The sequence below is a fragment of the Cebidichthys violaceus genome, unplaced genomic scaffold (genome assembly GCF_023349555.1).
Source record: "Cebidichthys violaceus isolate CVI_PGR_0920_01 unplaced genomic scaffold, fCebVio1.0.p SCAF_5, whole genome shotgun sequence".
In the NCBI taxonomy this organism is placed as follows: domain Eukaryota; kingdom Metazoa; phylum Chordata; class Actinopteri; order Perciformes; family Stichaeidae; genus Cebidichthys; species Cebidichthys violaceus.
The window spans coordinates 3,070,247-3,088,125 of record NW_027176705.1 but is presented as its reverse complement, the minus strand read 5'-3'; the positions used below and the strand labels follow the sequence as shown (position 1 = coordinate 3,088,125).

At 44.7% G+C, this 17,879-nt stretch overlaps 1 protein-coding gene across 4 annotated transcripts in view; it reads right to left on the bottom strand.

Moving 5' to 3' along the window:
* Positions 1–17,879, bottom strand: part of zgc:158464 (uncharacterized protein LOC791139 homolog) — a 91,450-nt gene that overhangs the window by 28,606 nt on the left and 44,965 nt on the right. The window lies entirely within an intron of this gene.

The following is a 17,879-nucleotide window of genomic DNA, read 5'->3' as shown; positions in this document are numbered from 1 at the left end:
CCACCAGCGACGATCAGGAAGACAAAGATCTGCCCGTTGAAGGCTGTGCTGTGTGGGATGTGCGAGCGGTATAGATGGGGCATCTTACATGTAGAGAATGAGGGCGACAGTTTGCTGTTGCTGAATTGATAACAGAAGTGGGAAGCAGAAGAGAGTGTTGAAATAAGGGGAGAACAGCCCCCCCCCCCCCCCCCGAGTACAAAAATCACACCACGGTTCTGAACAGCCTTGCCCCGGGCTGCACATACCTGCTCTGTCAGAACAGAGACGGCACCGATTTCCTTTCTCACGTCGTTCCCTCTATGTCCCCTGAAAAACTAAACACCATACTCAACATATAATGTCTCTTATATATTTACACCCGTCATTTTAGTAGTATTATCATTTTCTTAAACTCGAGATATACTCTGGTATAATGTAATTTCACCTTGTGCAATCTTCACACAATGCACAGAGGCTGCTTAGTACATGCAACAGTAAAACACTTCTAGGAAAATTTTCACCTCCGTGGTTTGTCTGTAGTTGGATGTTTCATGTGTCCATACTTTCTGCATGAATATAAAATCACGACTAAGACGGACGCTGCCTTGAAGGATGCCTGGCCGCCGTTTGAGATATTTAATCTCATACAGCAGTCAGGTTTATCTCAAACATTTCAAAGAGGCTGTGAAAATCACATTACTGAGAAATATAAAGCAAAGCAGCGCCAAATACTTTAGCAAACCCCAGACATTTCGTTTTCTGAATATGACTTACTCTATATACATTTTAGGTATGTTAAGAATCATGAATCTAACTGATATTATAAATCTAGTTAACATCACCTGACCTAAACTAGGATGCAAGCAAAACCTTTCTTTCTCCATGTAAGTAGGTGAAACAGACCTGACTCCTAATGAAGCCTTGTGCCCTTGAGAACTCTCCTCATCTCCTTTTTTCCTCCGCCTCCGCCTCCCCTCACCAATCTCCCTCCACTCATATGAAGTTGTTAGCAGCCTGCACCCTTCCTCCTGGGCCACATGAAGCTGTTAGTGGCCAGCACCACCATAGAGTAATGCAATGTGAAGAGAATGAAATATTATGCCACACTACTGCATAATTGCCTCTTAGCCCAAGGGAGCTCTTGCGGAAAAATGAGCAATGCGTTGAGCCTAATGGAGCTACCCGCCGGTGGTGGTGGTGGTGGTGGTGGATGCGGAGGGGTGGAGTGAGGTGAGGCTGCCTGGTCCCGTATCTCAGCATAATCCCGCATTAGGCAAACTCACACTCTTTGATCTAGCAGTTAAAAGACTTGGTACTACGAGATCCTGGCATGATTAGGTCCTTCCTCCCCTGCAGGAGAACAAATAGCTCTAGAAGGGGGTGGATGAAGCAAAAGTGGGGCTGCCTGCCAGAGGAGGCAAAATGAGAGTGGGATGGGAGGAAGGCATTACTGGTGCTGAGTAAATCTTGTGGGGAGAACCCTTTAATTGGAGGCACGTTGCCTTCGATAAACTGCTGCAGTGAATTGAGACTCCCTGCTAGCTCTGTGTGTGCAGATAGCAGCCCTGTTAGCCTTCTTCCTTCCAACCTCCTTTCCTCGTTTCCTTCCATCCTCCACTCTTTGCTTTCTTCGCTGTCAGCTCCTGTTAAGGCACGCTTGGTAAGCTGGGTGGGGACACATCAGTCGAGGCAAATTACAGTGATTGGCATGGCAGTGGGGTTGCATGTTTCAACACAGCTGCAGTCTATCTTTTTGTCTTAGACCTCTACCCTGTGTTAAGGGTCAGAGGTCAGACACCACACCCTCATACCTCCCCCTCCCCGGATGACCGAGTTCCTGTCCAGATGCTGCACTTCCTCTCCCTTATGCTTTTTGCCCCTTGCCTACTTGGTCTTTACAACTCCTACATTCAGAAACCCCTGAAATGCTTGCAATATTTTATTTTCCCTAGTATTTTATAAGGGGAAGGAGAGGAGATATTTTATGTAGCCAAAAATACGTTTTTGCTCCAAAATGTGCGCTTAAAAGTATTTTAAGAGACAATTAAACATCGAGAAAGTGTGCCACACTCCACGGGGTTTCGAAAGTCATGTAGCAGCAGCAGCAGCAGCACTGACCATAACCATCTGTTTAGTGGCACTAAAAAAAGATGTGTTTGGGTGCGCAGCGCTTACTGCTGAGAACCAAACAGCTGCATTCAAGCTTTTTCCTAATGAGAAAAGACACAGATACGAACTGTCATAAAAACTTTAAAAAGCACCAGTCAGTTCAATGCAAGTTTCCACATGCAAGCAAAAAAATAGAGGCAGTGAGAGAAAGAGCTAAGCTTTGAAACAAGTCTGAAATCCTGTCTTCTTTATCATTTTTATCTCTGGTTCATGAACTAGAGAGATTAATCCTATGGGAAAGAGAGGAACATGCTCCTTGCAATACATCCAGGGGGGCTCCTGTTACACGTACTACAATAGAAGCCCTCTGGGCATATTATCATGGCAGTGCATGGGCAGGCAGAGAGCTCTGGATTGAATAAAAAAAACCATTAACAGCGACCAACCTGGCAACCGCATCCTGCTGCACATAAAAGGACTGACCGAGCCATCTAGCCCTCATCGTCCGGACCACTCCTGCATTACTCGTCGCCCTCCTCCATTATTGCCAAACAGTGAAAGTGAACGCATTTGCAAGAAAGTAGCAAACAATTGTGTAACTGTGCTTTTATTGCAAGGCTAAAGCTTCAAATATGTAAAGGAAAAAACACATTTATCTGCCTCTCTGGTTGACTGCCGCCCGCCCACTCCTATTGAGCCAGAGAGAGTTTGCTGTGCGATGCGCTTGCAGAGGCACAGTGAATATCTGGATTTGATTGAGGGGGATCTCTTGTGCACTAGTGAAGGATTAAATGCGATTGACTTTACACCCCAGGAAAACAATGGCCAGAAAATACCCAGGCTTCAAGGATTCGCTCTGCCTGCTCCCTGAGCTAAGTCACTCGTAAAGAAAGCCTGAACCTGAGAAGCTATTGTCACTTCATAGAGCTCGCTTATCAACAAGGTGGATCTCTGCGGAGAGCCTCCATCTGAAGAGCATGACGAAATATGCGTGAGCGAAATGGGTAACTAAGTATATAAAACACTCTGCACGGTTCAATGTTTTTAAAACAGATAAATGATAGAGCAGATGCTTTCCGATTCAAACACATGAATTACTAAACTCATGCTCATGAATGCTAATGCAAAAAGGTATTTTAGCGATCTGTGACACTGGCCCAGCCAAGCTTGTTCCACGACAAAGACGCACGTTTATGAAAGCTACAGGGTTGATTAACAAAGCCGCTGCAGCGTGGCTCATATGTGGCAGTGAGACTTTTCTGTAGCTTTGGTTACATTCTGTTTGATTGTCCAGGTCGGTGAAGAGCGAACAGGGTTGATCTTGCGGCGGCAGTCAGAGATTAAAGCTATATCGGGGGCCACCCACATATATTGTGCGTCAGTATGAGAGCCGGCTGACAAGAGAAGGCGTTTTGCTCCTTGACCCGTGGCGGCCGGCTGTTGAGTGTCATTCCGCTTATTGAGTGGAGCTAAGAGGAGGCTCCTCCCTGAGACCGTTACCCAAAGGCCTCTGGGAGAATCCTTACGATAAGCAAAGACAAAACAACCCTGTCAGCTTTGTGCTAGCGGCTCATCCCCAATTTTGATGTAATGTTCACATTTCGTAGTGTTTAAAAAGGAACAAAAGCAGCAAAGACAAAAGGAATTAATTAACATGCGCGCTTCTGTCATACGTCTCTTTTCACAGCCTGCACAATTTCAACATTCCGTACTTGATTTGATATTTAAAGACAATTTGTAAAGCTTTGATTTCTTACAGTCGTGTCTGTCTCTCGGTGAACAAGACAGGTTTGTCAATCTGCAAGGGGTGTGTGTGTGTGTGTGTGTGTGTGTGTGTGTGTGTGTGTGTGTCTGTGTGCAGCTGTGTCTCCATCAGCCTCCTGCAGACAGAACAAAAGCAGCCATGCCTTTGTTCTCACCGTCTCCTTCTTCCTCCTGGCTCACACTGTGCAAGGCTTGTGGTGGGTACAATCCAAGGCCTCTGCCTGCCTGTCACACGTATACTTTCGGGAGGCCTGGAAGCCAAAGCTCAAACAGTCTGTTCACGCTTGGCCCACAGAGGAGAGTATTTTGGGGTTTTGCCGCACTATTTTTGGGTTGTGCTTTCTTAGAAATGCCTGTTTCAGCTGGAAGCCATACTTTTTGTCATTCAAACATAGTGAAAGGCTCCTGGAGGCAGGATGGGTCACCGTTGTGAATGAAATGTAAAGAAATCTCTCTAAACGTTATATCAAACAAGCTAAGTGTATCCATTTAAATCCAGTCACGTGTAATATCCGAGTGAAGGCATGCCCGTGTGGTTGTGTGCACCCGTGTTTGTGTTAATTTGCTGTTCCCCCAGATGGCCTGAGGGAATAGAATCTGAAGAGTGTCTTCCACAACACGCTGACATGTATATGTATTCATTCCCTTACTGGAGCAAGAGAGTATGTCTAAAGAGACGCCACAAACAAAGCAGAAAACAAGAGGGAGGCGGGTGACGACGGAAGTCTGCCAGACAAAGTAACAGAGACACAGAGAGTGAGAGTCATAGGGAGACTATGGGGATGGATGAGAAAAGACAGACACAAAGAGCGACAGCCAGTGTGAGAAAAAGGGAGGGGGAAAATAGAAAATTAGAGACAGGCATGTGATGCAAGTTTGTCACAGAGGGAGAAATAAACAAAGCGACTGCGACAGGAAGTCGTGGAGAGTGATGGGAAGAGAGAGTGGGAGACACAGACACAAGGAGAGAGTGGCAAGAATAATAAAATATGCACAGCAGTGAAGGGCGCTCCATATCTAGCAGCTAACGAACATGCATCACTTGAAAGCTCACTGCAGATGAAAATAACTGTTAGGTGACTTATGAGGTGCAGTACTTACAGACCACTGCTTCTGTGTGCAATAGCCTTTATCACACCAGACAGAGCTTTCCAAATCATTTCCATGTGGCAACGCTTTCTTTGTTCTCAGTGCAATAATAGTTGCTTGTGTCTTTGGCTTTCAGTAAGAGGGAAGTCAAACTAAACTTATGTACACATCAGTCGCCCTTCAGACTGAGCTTTGAGGTAAATGCTCAAATCAGCACGCTAATATGCTCACAATGACACAATTCTATCTTCTAACCTTCGATTAGCCAGGTGGCAATAGCGAATGGGAATGTCATTAGCTGTGCAGGTTTTTGTGTATTAACCAAAGTATTTGGAAAAACACAAATTTGATCGGATGATGATGGCACTAGATGAACGGTTGGGGGGGTACATATTTAGAGCCACGCCACTAGCAGGTCTAAAAACAGAAGTTGAAATCAGCCTTGTCAGCATGAGGTCAAGTCCCAAAGACAGACGTGCTTGAGATGGAATTGAGTTTCCTGTTGTCATTGAAGGGATTGCTAATTAACAAAGTCAGGTATCAGTGATGAGTAATTAAGTGGATTTGCTGTTTAACATGGGATGATGTAACACCGTTGAGGGACTTTGATGCCACCTCACCGTGTAACACTGGCAGTGCCTCACTTATGTGAGAGCCTTTCCACCGCAGTGCCACTGCATGGACAGTGGCATTGATCCTATGCGGGGCACAATCACAATTACAGCTCGTTAGGACTGAGCTGAAAGCTCATTAATAGCAGATGAATGAGGACAGCGGTTTGGAAAGAAGCCCATCTACCTACATGAATCACAGAATAGCCCTCACCGCTAGCTCACGAAACACTGCAGTGAACAAACACAAAGACGAGGGGTAGATCAGCGTAACGACAAGGCGACACAAGTACAGATGCGATTAGTCATTCGCCGTTGCTGTTGATCGTACCGCAGTAACAGAAATTCCATTTGGACGACAGTGAAACGCACAGAAGCTAGAATGTTTTTCTGAGGAGGACTTAATGCGAAGCAGCGACAGGCTGCTTGGCTGACGCTGTTGGACGCAGAGGGTCCCGGAGCCTTGTGGGAGTGGAGCTATTTTTCCTGCAGGCTGCAGTTCTGAGCTGTGCTTGCTCTGTGGCTATTGTTCCTGAGCGGAGATAAGACTGGCGGTGGATTAGAGGAGAGTGCACCCAGAGTTCAGGTTGTGTATGGCTGCTGGAAGGAGAAAACAGCATGGGAAAGGGATTGGTTCTGGGAAGGGAACTGGGAAGAGGAGAGGAGATAAACAGAGAAAGGGAAGGAGAGACAAGTAAGCCGTGCCAGTGAGTGCCTCTTGTCATGCCTAATCTGCCTGTGTGGTCGCAGAGGAGGGGGACAGACACGAGGACGTAGCTGTGATGAATAGTCACTTCATGCCCCCCACCCCGTAGGGGGGCAATAGCCCATTAATGGCAATAGGCCTTCGGCAAAGACCCACTTGCACCCCCACCACTTCGCTGCTTCAACCTTCAACTGGCGCACATTCCCTCAGGGGACGTCGAGGCTGCTCGTTGACTCTCCTCTGTGGGAAGGAGGATAGAATTGAGAGGAAGGTGATATGGTGCCAATATGTGGCACAAGGGGAGCACTGTAGCAAACACTGTGGTATCACACAGACCCGGGTCAGGCAGAGGCCATGTTTGTAGGAACTCATGACAACCAACTACAGACTTTTACAGCTTTCAGAACGCCTGAGCTAGAGTGTCTCGGTGTCTTCGTTAATATTAACAATTCAACACTCTCAGTAGCTCCTGCTGGGAATAAAATTAGTGATCTTTCCATACGAGTACAACATCTTCATCCTGATGCTTGCATATCCAACGATTTTCCTGAACAGCCATCTGCAAAGCTCAGATTCAAACAAAGGCAACACACAGCTGTGCACTTAAACTGGGGCCTTGCAGCGAGTAGGAAGAATCTCATACTTTTTTTATTTCCCCCCACCAACGTTTTTTCCTTATTGTGTGATAATCCGATAATCTCTCCCTGCAGCACAACAATGCAGACAGAAGACACAGCCGAGAAATCGGCGGGAAATTAAGTTCTATCACCTCCACGCTGAGCGGAGCCGACAGTCACTGTGCTCTCCTTGGGCTGTCTCTCATTAGCGAGAGATGGATGCGTGCTGAAACGCTGACATATTTTACTCACAAACTGGGTTACAAACAGAGGACAGCAGCAAATCTTTTTTTTCTTGTGGCAACATTACACAGACTGAACTGTGCATGACCTCAGTTTTACTATTTGCAATACGCCAGCAAGTCTAAACTCTAGAGGCTCTTACAAATATAACCCAACAGCACTCGCATATTGCTACTCGTACTATTCCTGAACTTCAAAGTCAAGGTTCGTTATCAAGCATAAAATGAGGATGAAGCTGCAGCAAATTAGAAAAAAATTGTGTAACTAGTTCAACAGAGAAGCATAAATATTCATTATGTCCAAAAAATAAAATGCAAAAGAAAAGAAAAAGCTGTTACATCTTCGGGCTAAAAGGGAAGCAGATATGGAGACGCTGGGCCGCTTGGTATTGACTTGTTCCCTTTATCCTACTTATGCTGGAGTAGCATTGTGACCTGTATACCAATCCCTCCAGTCCACGGGACGTGCATGTCCTCTGGGAGACGTGCATTAGTAGGGCTCTGGCAATGCAAATAGTTCCACAGTGATGAAATCACTCGTGTGCTGTTCTGACCTTCAGATGAGTGCAGCCTCTTGGTAGGCGCTCCCCACATGACCAGAGGAAGAAGGTAAATACAGTAATGGTGGATTACCGCTGTAAGCTGCTGACCGTGTTTACACCACTGTGTGTGTGTGTGTGTGTGTGTGTGTGACCTGATCCTCGTCAACCGGCGTCACAGCGACTAAAACACAACATGACCGCAGACAGATTAAACAATGGGAAACACTGAACACAGGAGAGGTTGAGCCTCAACTGGATGCTTTACAAAAAGGTGTTGTTGAGTCAGTGAACACTGACAGATTCCTATGAGCAGCAGCCGCACATCTGAGTCAAAATGTAACATCAGCCTACCATCATTTGATTAAAACTACTTTTGCAATATATGGTGTTCAACTTTTAAAAGGGTAGAAGGCAACGTGTGTCCTTGGCTTACAAACTTCCATAACTGACTCTCGTTATGGAAATATAAATATAATGAATGAAGGACATATAGCGTTTTGAAATTCAGGCATTTCTCTGAGGATGAATGGTTGTCGTGACACAGAGACACTATGTATCTTAATGCAGAACTATGTTTGTGCCTCTATAAAAGAAGTGGCTCCAACTCCACATTGTGAGAATGGATGATGTTCATGATGCATGTCGTGTTTCATGTTCCTCATACGATGCACACGCGCATGCATGGACAATGGTACAGTTCCATGGTCTGACATCCACTGCCTCCAGGTCAAGTATCAGATATGAAACACTGCAATTAACCACAGTCTAATTAAAACCCACTGTACAAGTGTCTGCCTACAGCTTGGGGCAGTGTTGTTGTTTACTTCACAACATGAAAGCCTTACGATGTTACTAATGATGAATATGATACACTTCAGCCCTGTTCTGCACTGTCTAAACAATGTCTGCCCACTCTGGTCCCTGTCTCAGTGTATCCGTACTGTACCCGTTGAGCTGCACAAGACTATAAGTCTAAACTGCTGGTGTGTGTGTGTGTGTGTGTGTGTGTGTGTGTGTGTGTGTGTGTGAGTGTGTGTGCCTGCTGTCTGTCCTGTTCAGCCTCCATTAGATCAGACATCCGACAGCCCAGAGAGAAGCTTCTGGAGTCCAGCCAGACCTCTCAGCTCTGTCCAACCTGATTCCCTCTGACAGGGCAGACGGAGCGATGCAGGGGAGGCACGTGAAATATGACCTCGTTACAACTTTACTAACGGAACTAAGGTACGCAGACATATACACATAAAGGCCATTACATACTGTTGTTCGTGCCAGAAAACTTTTTATCTTTGCGACCAAACCACATTAATCTAAGCCAAAAACATGGTGTCAGACAGAGATGTTACATAACTGTCAGCGAAATAGAGAACACAAAAAGTCCAGCCCCCCCCCGCCCATTGTCATGCGTCTCATCCACATGCCAACCAGTCGGCACAAATATGCTAACCAAGCTCCACGCAGGTGCACTAGAGTGCAGAGCTGTCCTTATACAGTACAGTCTGGAAGAACGAACGCACAGGAGCAGATGGTCATTTGCATTATTTTCTTCTGCACCATTGTAGCTCTGAGGACATATGCAGTAATAAGTTTTGGCTCAACTTCCAAGGTGTGTGGAGAGGGGAAACAGTCTGAAGAGGTCATCCTGATGACAGGACACACTTTATACTGCAAGTGTTTCAGACATTGCAGCTGTTGAAAACCTTTATGGTTTCGATGAGCAGGATTTTAGCAACATTTAGAAGCTTGTTTTTAATTAACACATAATGAAAAATTGTTGCATATGGGTAGCAAGATCAGGTTTCAACATATCCTTTTTCTAGGAAATCCTGCACATGCTGATTATTACCTCCCATTCGCTCATCGGCTATGGACCTGTCATGAATATTTCAGCAGGCATGTGACAGCCATGTATTGAATTTGTTTTTTATTAAACCCGTCCTGTTGTCATTCTTTGTATTTTATTACATTGTCTTACCCCTGACATTTCATTTGATTGATTTGTTATACAGTATGAAAATCAAAATTTGAGATCCCTTGTTGGTATTTAAGTCAATATGTATACACTGCATAAGATGATGCATACGTTTTTACAAGGGATGTGTTTCTGAAATTTCATTAGCTATTCACACAGATCACTGTTAAGGACTTTAAAATTCACGGGGAGAGCTTACATATCAATACTGCTGAGCACCCGACCCTGAGGAGTAAGACACCAGCAGGCAAGAAGAATGGATGTAATTTTGATTGAAAATAAAGGAATATGTTTATACACTGTTGTGAATTATGTTGTTTGGACAACTGAGGCTGATTTACTATTAAAGTACTTCAGTACAATGTACTTACGGTGACATAAAACAAAACACAAATCCTGCTCGCAATGTGCGTGTATCGTGACAGCTTGAACCAAAAGTCTGACTCCACATAAACTTCATTGCTCAAAACTTCTACACATTTGTTTTATTCACACTCTACAAAGAGCTGTCCCATAAAGGCGGTCTCATTTTCCGTAATGAGTCAACCACACAACAAAAACTCCAGAAGACTGAACAATGAATGCAAATCGAGCCCAAGGGTGCACTGCAGAAAATGAGCTCTTGTAAACAAAACTGATTACCCAGGAAAAAACAAGCTGCAATATATTGTAAACCTTGACTAAGCTAGTTCTATTACCGGCTAATGAGCAAACCCTTCCACACCTCCTGCTGTACTGCCATTCGTACGAGGGATATTACATACAGTAGTTTATGCACTGCAAGAGTGGGACTGGGTTAGAGGCTGCTGATTGATGGTGCGTGGGAATTAGTGTTAAAGATTTTTGGCTTATTCCACAGTGACCTCAGGTTAAAGCACTGCTATGCCGATATAAGCTTGTAATGGAAAAGTCATTGGATTAGCATATTTAATTTTGAAGGCCGGATCTCTGGGATTGCTCCTGTAAATATGATCTATCTGCAGCAGAAGTCTGATTTCTGTCTATGCTGCTTGTTTACACCACTGTTCCGTTTGGATAGCATTATATTGTAATGTACTATAGATCCGTTTGTCACGTATATAAAAACGTTAACACCTGCCATACTCATCAGTATCTCAATAACTCAATATTCATGTGATTTTTATGTGGCCTTGCACTAATGATAATAATATGCAACTGGAATCATAATCATGACCTCATTATATCACAATAACAATTTGCTAAATCACAACCAAAAACAAGGTAGAAAACACTGGAAGAAAAAGTTGAGTAAATTGAGTAAAAATGAAAGTGAAAACGTTTATGAGATGAAATTACGGAAAGACAAACACATCTGCCTTCATTAGCTGAACAAGGATTACACAGTAATAATACTGTGACGGTGTCTGCTGAGCAAGGCCGCATACCTGAGTTTAATGACGCCTCTCTGTTGGCTGGGCCCCAGACATGTGGCTGCAGCGTGCCGCGTGGGCTTCTCCACCAGCCTCGCCAGCAGCAGCAGCAGCAGCACTGCTGCCAAACATCGGTCAGCATGCCACTGACTTTTATAGCCCAAGTGCTCCCCCCCCAAAAAAAAACACCACTAATGAAACTACGGTTTTGAGGGGGATCTCTGCCAGCACACTGTTTTAGGAAAGGCAGTGTCACCGTTGCAGAATAGTCATTAACAACTGAGTGGATTTGGGCTTGGGAGTTGCATGGCAATGACCCAAAGAGTGTCTTTGTACCCTGCATTTAAAAGTCAAAGGCAATCCCGTAAAAACACTCACGCCCATAAAAATGGAGGATGCTGAGTGAGTAATCTTTGCCTCATCCCCTTCCCGGATCCAATAACGTGCTACTGGAAAAATCACAGCAGACGGTTGATAAGAGTGCCAAACTATGAAGACAACACAAGTCAAGAGAATTGCTTACTCATCTGTGTCGCAAACTCAAATGTATGTATGTGTAAGGATGTAATGTGACGGAAAGGAAATGCAGGCAATTCAATCTGACACACAGTAAAGCATTTTTATTATGGTTAAAAAGTAGGTGAGGGAACTAGCGCAGGCAGTGAACATGCAGTGCTGATGTGCCCAACTAAGTTTCATTCTCCCACTGCATCCGCTGTTTCTCTCAGGAGTGTAATCATCCTCCGTGCGGTCTGGCTGCCTCCTTCAACCCCAGCAGGAATGTCTCCTTCATTGCCAAAATCCCTTTCACCAAAACGTGAACGCAAGCAAAACACAAAGAGCCCGAGCGTTGAGCAGGACGAAGTTCATTCTGTCACTAAGGCACGGTGCACGTTATCACACGGTTATGAACAGCTGCCGAGCATGTTTCGTAAAGGAATGCCAATGTTGATCTAAGCCATCTCCCTCTATACGTCATGCTTTACGGAAAGGAATACCGCACCGCCCATTTTCTACTATAATTACCCTCACACTCCCGGACACACAAAGAGACACACATGTACTTAAAAACTCCACTTTGTAGAGTAAAACCATCCATTACTGAGGTCTAAAATACCACGTCAGGGCCTCACAAGGCTGCATATCTGCTGGTAGCCCGCTATTCAGCCGGTTAAGAGAAGCAGCAAATGGAAGGTTTCTGGATTCCTCCTGCAGCTGCGCGGGCGACTACACTCACACAAAACTATGTTGAAGAAAGATCAGCTGGCTCACACACGAACATGAGGCTTGAAGTTACGTACACATTCGACTGGTACAAATGCCCGTACAATACACAATATACGCATACCAGGGACAGACAAACGTGCACACACCCATAGACGTACGTCACACCACCGCAATAATACTACACACACACACTCTCACACTCACACACACACACACACACACACACACACACACACACACACACACACACCACTCCACCCTGCAGTTTGCCAAGGGTGGGCTGACAAGACCCGTCCCGCTCAGAGCTGCTAACACATTCTTGCACCTGCTGCCTCCCTCCTGACTGCTGCTCATCCGCTCTCTTCGGGGAACACACACACACACACACACACACACACACACACACACACACACACACTGGATTCCACACTGGTGAGGTGGCTGAATGTCGAAAAGTCATAATCTCTCTGCTGCGCACAGTCGCGCTGTTAACCTCTGACAAGTGTAATTCTAACTTGGCTTACTCGGTTTTCTCCAATGAATAAAACATGTTTGTGTTGAGAAGGAGTCTCTAAGGAACCGACGGGAAATTAGGCCGGCGAAGAAATGTTAGCGGGGTTGGGTGGGGTCTCTGCTCCGGTAGAGTGCAAGAGACTTTTGATTTATCCTGAATGGAAGTTCGGAGTCTGTACTGTGTGTCTGTTTGGCTGTACGTGAAAAAGTGAGACAGACACAGGCATAAAGACAAACAAACATGAAGGCAGATTATTCCAGCAGCACATGGACGAGGCAGAGTCCGTGCTGTGGGCGTGGAGATGAAAGACGGAGAAGTCTGACTCCTTGCACTTCCTGCTGAGACACAGGAAGCTACCAGAATCCTGTCAGGAACAGGAGGGGCCAATTTCTTTTGCCTCAGATTCTCCAGAACCTGTGAGTCTTTCCTTCACACACACACACACACACACACACACACACACACACACACACACACACACACACACACACACACACACACACACACACACACACACACACACACACACGCACAAAAAAGATTTGTCGGGTGACATTATTGCCAGTTTCTGTGAGCACACAGTGTGATCATTCCAGGAGTAGAACAACACGATTCATCACTTGCTACGCTTGTTTGCTGCTAATTCCTCTAAATCACAGTATAGACAAGAATAATGTTGTACGCGTCTTTTCACCATGCTCTCTGTGTACTGTACTGACATTTTCTTCTGCTGTTGTGTAAATTCTCATGGACACGCTGTGGAGGACGTGGCACCAGTAAACTCATTCTCCGTTGGTAAGTGATGGCTGACCTTTCCACTGGCGGTCTGCGAAACAGGGCCAGCTGATGAGCGACACGAGGAGCGGAGTGGCAGATGTGTTTGAAGAATATTGACGACTCCCGAGAACTCATGAATAAAAACCTGGATGGATGAAAAAGATGATGCGGTTGCTGTGGATGATGGGGGATTATTCCGTCCTGATGGTTTTTGTTCCCTCAAAGCGCTTACATTTGAATGGCTGTCTGCTTGCATTAGCAGGCTTCATTAATAACATTCATTAGCCATTCAGGGTCTATTTGAATACAGAATCTTCAGCATCCCCTGGCTGCAGTCCTGATACACTTACGTGGACCGTGTGATGCTTGCAGGGCAATTCAATTAGGAAAGAGGCATTTGATCACTCTTACGGCTTTAGACTCACACCCTAAAAGCCTAATTTATCACCATCAAGGTTTATTGTATGACAAAAGTAGATTACGGTGTCCTGAACATTTTCTGGAAGGTGACACATGGCTTCCCAGAAGTGTTACGGGTAAATGAGATTAGCCTTGTGTGTGTGTCTCTCCTAAAAATGGAGGCCAGCAGAATTAATGGCACAGACTAGCTTGTTTTTATTGTCTGTCCTACAATAGATTCTGGTTGAACACGGGCCATTTGTTGGCCCTCTCGTCGTAATGGCGCCGCTTCCAGTGGGGAACAACAGAGGAAGATGAAATCAATCAAAATGAGCAGACTGCGCTTTAAATCATCCTGAAATCAAATCACAATCTTCACCTCAACAAAAAAGGAGAATTGTGTTGAAACAAAACCCCTCAATGATTTGTTTGTGCTGACTGAGACTGAGCCAAGTGGGAGAGGAATGAGTAAGAGTCTAAAGAGAAAAATGGGGAAGAAAGGAAACGGATGGAAGATGAAGATGCCAGGAAGTGAGCGGCCCCCGGCGCCGGCTGACCCACTGTTGGCAGGTCTGCTAGCTGGGCCCACGGCTGCTCTCAACAGTGTCCAGGCGCAAAGGGGAATCCGAGGTAATTTGTCCACTTGTTTGGATAATCCACCATCTGCCACTCTGTGAAAGGCCTCGCGCCCATCCACGAGCCATCATATTGGACCCAAATGCAAAACATATGGGGACAAGCAAAAGTGAAGTCCAAGTTCCTCTGAGGGTACAAAAATTGCAAAACAAGACTCAATCGAGAAGGGATTATGAATCTCCAAAAATGTGTTAACTCTACAAACAAATGATGCCTTAGGGTGTGCACTTTTGGTTATTCATGTGACATTTTAGGTGTTATAAATGGTGAGTTTAGAATTAGGATTAAGGGTGCTCAGTATTGCTTTCAATTCAGCAGTATCAGTAATATTTGTAATGACTGAAAGGAGCAGATTAAACTTGTTTTATATTTACAAAAAAAAAACGGTTTCACTTGAGTCAGCGTTTTACAAGGATGCTTCCAAAGATCCGCCAGCTGTCGAAAAGTGGTGTTTGGAATTATTATGCCTCGACAAATGTTTATTGGAATGCAATAAGCCAAGCACTAAGCACAGTTTATTAGATGTCTCCATCTGCACCAAACAGCACAATTAAAGTGTAATTGGTAAACTCCACTGGAGGAAACCGACCAATATCTGTGAATGTGGAAAAAAAAATCTGTTGTCTGCAAAAAATATCAATACTATGTATCCTATACGAAAAAAAAAGCACAAATTGCAGTTTCTCCAACAGTGGACAAGCAGTGGACAGGCTGCCTCTTCACTGGGCTCCCTTTGATCAAAGACATCCTGATCCTCTGATCTCGTTAAACAGCCTCATGCTTTGCTTTCTCTGATGAGAAACAGAGCGCACTCGAGAATGAATGAATGAAATTCAAATACAGATTGTAAAAACCAGTCTGCACCATCCACACGAGCACAAAAAATGATATTTGCAGAAGTAACGGGGGCGTAGAGGGCTAGCAAAGGATACTCAAATGTCATGAAAAACCCATCTCAGACAGGTTTGCCATCCCGTAAAAACCAATTTCCTGGTTGTTTATAGGGACAGGGAGGGGAGATGCGTGAAGTATGATCTTTTTACATGACTGGATTCTCAAACAACCTTTAAGAAATAGATCCTTTCAGGGTGAGAGCAGGATCAGGGCAAATACATGCATGGTTGGGATGATGATATTCCAAGTAATTGATGGGAAAAAAACAGAAATAAATAGGCCAATCTTCCTATCCTCCTTCAAAATCTCATGAAAAAAGAAAGAAAGAAAGAAAGGTAATGTTGAAGCTAAACTCAGTTATATAGCAAATAATGTGCAGGTGAAACGAAAGGAGAGGAACGGATCATTGAGTGAGAAATTCAGTGAATGACTCACTTTGTTGTACGCCTAAGATTGCACTTCAAACTATCCTTCTATTGTATTCCCTTTGACAACAGTGTATTGCAGCGCGGGCACACTGCGCTTTGAAGTGTTGTGAAATGACACACACACACACACTGTACTTTCATAAGAGGATGTATTGAGTCACCGGTCAGCGGTGTGACTGGGCCTGGACATGATTACGGAGGCTGTGAGGTGAAGGGGTTCGGCAGCTTGGTCCTCAGCCTGGCAGCAAGGCTGAGGCGCTAATATAATCCAACAGGCTGATTTATGTTCACTTGAAACAAATTACTATCATGTTAATCAAAGATGGGGTTTCCCCTCGAGCCATCAACACCTGCTGGTCTTACACTAACATCACGCCCTGGACGACAGATCCCTGCGTATCTGTTTAATCATTTGGTAAATTTACGATGGCTCTGTGTGGGCTACCAGGGAGACGGTCAAACAAATAATGCATAGTGCGCTCACAAAATCACCATCAGGTAGAAGCTCTTTCTCAGAGGTGTGATAAGTGCTCTGGAAATGTTCTTCTCCACAGTATTTGTGGAAAAGAAGGTCAAATGTAGCACGGACTACTTTAAATTGGAAAGAAAAAGGAAATTAAGTGATTAGGTGACAAATAAACGATGCACAAAATATTCACAAGGTACACGTTTCAACACAACCAGAGAAAGACCTTAGGATTTGTCTTACTGTATGTAATGTCCTTGAATGATTCTTACAACGTTTGGGGTTGTACCCACGCAGTTTAATGTGCTTGTTGTAAACGGTTTTGGATTAGGGCAGGGAGATTTTCATTTTTATCTGAAGTATGTTAAGTATGTTGTCTGAATGCAGGCTACCCTACCCATAGAGTGTGCTCATACAGAGATGAGAAACACTTTAGATGTACTTTGTGTTTCAAAGGAAGGATGGTACGCTGAGCACTGAGGCAAATGCTGAAAACAGTCAAACATTTGAGTGGTGCCAATGGCGTGCCACACTGCAACCGATAAGCGACAAGGGTCGGGGAAAAAGCAATCTGCAGCAATTTCTCCCTGCGGCCTTTTGGACATCAGCTTTCTTTGGCCCCCCCCCCCCTTGTGACATACACCTCCGGTGCTTGTTTCTGGGCTTTTGTCTCAGCTGGGCTTTAAGAATACAACAGAAAGGACACGTGTGTATCTTGAGTGTGTGTCAGAGAGGATGACCCTCACTGGCTGTCTAAATATGTCACTTGACCAACACATTACGTTAGAGGTTTCCGTGTCATCTCAATGTTGTTTTGTGAGAAGCGGGACCGGTTCATTTTCTCAACACTTACTGGTGCAACTTGAGCATCTGCACGCTCTCCCAGAATGCTGGATGAGTGCAAATTGTTGTAATGAAGCTGTTTCATTATGGGGATGAGCAATGCTGAATAAACAGGAACAACAAGGCAGACTGCTTCATTGAGCCATCTGTGGAAGTACTTTGGCAAGGAGCGGTGCTGTGTTTACAACACTGATGGCTGGTAGGAGGACGGAGATGACTTTCAGCTCAGCGGAACAACAGTCGTCTCCAACTTCCAGGGATCTACAAACAAAACTAATGAACAGCGGGGGAGTCCGATGACAGCTTAAAGCAGGGACTCCATACAATAAGCCATTCAGATCCAACTTAAGGGTTGTTGGTGTCATCTTTAAGTTCATGATCACTGACTTTGGAAAGCATCAACATCATTATGATCTTACTCTATTTAATAACACAAGGAAATCAAACCTCATCCACCAAGTTATGGAATTAAGAATTATTACAAAACAGAGAGAGAAACAACAGTTTATAGATATGGATAAGACAGGTGAAGAACAGAGGAAGAGGTTACTTTCCAGCTGATGTCCTTTGATAATACAAGATTAAAAAAAAGGTATTTTCTTCACTCCCCTTATGAATGAAAGTGGGATGAAAAGATAGGAGGTAAATCTAAGGAACACAGTGAAAAAAGCCC